Here is a 2799-nt window from a genome sequence, read left to right as displayed (position 1 = left end):
GGTGTGGAATAAGCTTCATCTTCTCCGTAAAGCTCGTAGCGTATTCAGTAACGCTCAATTTTCCTTTCTTCAGATTCCGGAACTCATTGTTGATTTCCAGAAGATCTTGCTCAGAGCAGTATTGCAATTTCAGTTGCACCACGAATTCTTCCCAAGACATCTTGCTAGCTTCCCCCTTGGGCATCGAACCAGCCAGTAACTTCCACCAGCTCAATACTCCATATTTTAACAGAGGGATTGCAAGAGCGGTCTTCTGTCTGTTGCTACACTCATAACTTTCAAACATTGTCTCCATTTCGGAGATCCAATCCATGACTTGCACCGGTGTCGGGCTCCCAGAAAGACATGGTGGTTTGGATGCCATGAAATCCTTGTACTTGCATCCACGTCCATCATTTCCTCTATCCTGGTTGTTTTAGCGAACTATTGGTGGGCTGGCTTGACCAACGGTCCCACTGTAGTTTCCTCCTTCAGACTGCCCTCCATTTACTTCGGGGCTTCAACTTGAATTGACAATTCCTCGCGATTCTGCCTGATCAGACGTCTGGTTTCTTCCATCTGATTATTCAACATTGCCTGGATCATCACTTGAACTCCGACCATTGTCATTGGTTCAGGCACTGCTGCTACAACAGGTATTTGTTCAATTACTGGTATTTGATTCCTGTTTTCATCAGCATTTCCAACTCCACTCCTCGTTCTCACCATTTTTGATCTATACACCGAATAAGGTGAATTTAGATCCTTAGTCACGATAGATATTCAAATCATCCTTATCACTCCGAAACGTTTACATGTTAGTTCTAATATCGTAGACGCACGCTTAGAATCCTAAACACATAAGGTTTCCAGATCCGGTCGGCAACAGACCATAGATCCAAACAATTAACATCATATATGGCAAACATATAACAATTAGCACATAATAGCATTTTAGGCAATTTTTCCTAAAATAAAATAGTGTCTGTGTCAATTTAGGTGTACTACCTAAAATATAATGGACACACTCTGTAACATCCCCCTCTGGTACGTATCACAATATTGTCCGCTTTAGGCCACTCGGCACGAGGACTTCCCAGGGGGTCACCCATCCCGGTACTACTCCCGCCCGAACACGCTTAACTGCAGAGTTCTTATGGGATTTGCTGCCCTCACGGCTTTAAAACGCGTTGTGATAGGGAAGGTATCCACACCCCTTATAAGGAATGCTTAGTTCTCCTTCCCAGCCGATGTGGGATCAGGTGCAACCCACCTTCACCCCCCATTATAGGGTTCGACGTCCCTGTCGAACACATCGACCCGTGCCCTAGCTCTGATACCATTTGTAACATCCCCCTCTGGCACGTATCACAATATTGTCCGCTTTGGGCCACTCGGCACGAGGACTTCCCAGGGGGTCACCCATCCCGGTACTACTCCCGCCCGAGCACGCTTAACTGCAGAGTTCTTATGGGATCTGCTGCCCTCACGGCAAACCACGTGGTCGTGGGAAGGTGGGTTGCACCTGAACCCACATCGGCTGGGAAGGAGAACTAAGCATTCCTTATAAGGTGTGTGGATACCTTCCCTATCACAACGCGTTTTAAAGCCGTGAGGGCAGCAGATCCCATAAGAACTCTGCAGTTAAGCGTGCTCGGGCGGGAGTAGTACCGGGATGGGTGACCCCCTGGGAAGTCCTCGTGCCGAGTGGCCCAAAGCGGACAATATTGTGATACGTGCCAGAGGGGGGTGTTACAAATGTATCAGAGCTAGGGCACGGGTCGATGTGTTCGACAGGGACGTTGAACCCTATAATGGGGGGTGAAGGTGGGTTGCACCTGATCCTACATCGGCTTGGAAGGAGAACGAAACATCTACTTATAAGGGGTGTGGATACCTTCCTTATCACAACGCGTTTTAAAGCCGTGAGGGCAGCAAATCCCATAAGAACTCTGCAGTTAAGCGTGCTCGGGCAGGAGTAGTACCGGGATGGATGACCCCCTGGGAAGTCCTCGTGCCGAGTGGCCCAAAGCGGAAAATATTGTGATACGTGCCAGAGGGGGATGTTACAAATGGTATCAGAGCTAGGGCACGGGTCGATGTGTTCGACAGGGACGTCGAACCCTATAATGGGGGGTGAAGGTGGGTTGCACCTGAACCCACATCGGCTGGGAAAGAGAACTAAGCATTCCTTATAAGGTGTGTGGATACCTTCCCTATCACAACGCGTTTTAAAGCCGTGAGGGCAGCAGATCCCATAAGAACTCTGCAGTTAAGCGTGCTCGGGCGGGAGTAGTACCGGGATGGGTGACCCCCTGGGAAGTCCTCGTGCCGAGTGGCCCAAAGCGGACAATATTGTGATACGTGCCAGAGGGGGGTGTTACACACTCAACTCACAATCATTGCTTAGCATTCTAAGTTTAAGTCTAGAAATAAATCCATATTCCTAGTTCGCTTAAACTAATGCTCTGATACCAACTGTGATATCCCCAATTTCACGGCCAGAAAAGACCGATTTGTTTATGCTTTGTTTTATAAAATCAGAGTAATCTTTTGATTAAAAGAGTTGCGGAATTTGTTCCCAAAATAAATTATGATAAAATTTATCAAAACATTTCTCAAAGAGAATGTATTTTCATTAAATAATAAAACCTTGGGATGTCATGTTCGATACAGACCAAAAGCATAAACAATATAAAATAAATCTTATAACAATTATTTATGACTACTGATCTATAATCCAAAATCTCTCGTCAAGTCCACCAACTTATACTCTTGTGCCATCACCTGTAATGTAAAGAAAACTGAGTGGGTCAGGCT

At 46.4% G+C, this 2799-nt stretch overlaps 1 pseudogene; it reads right to left on the bottom strand.

The window, feature by feature from the left end:
• Window positions 1-1368: 1368 nt before the first annotated feature.
• On the bottom strand, window positions 1369-1483 carry LOC144999347 (5S ribosomal RNA; annotated as a pseudogene).
• Window positions 1484-2799: the final 1316 nt, after the last annotated feature.

Source organism: Lactuca saligna, chromosome 5 (assembly GCF_052625555.1).
Source record: "Lactuca saligna cultivar CGN05327 chromosome 5, ASM5262555v1, whole genome shotgun sequence".
Taxonomy (NCBI): domain Eukaryota; kingdom Viridiplantae; phylum Streptophyta; class Magnoliopsida; order Asterales; family Asteraceae; genus Lactuca; species Lactuca saligna.
This window is presented reverse-complemented; position numbering and strand designations above follow the sequence as displayed.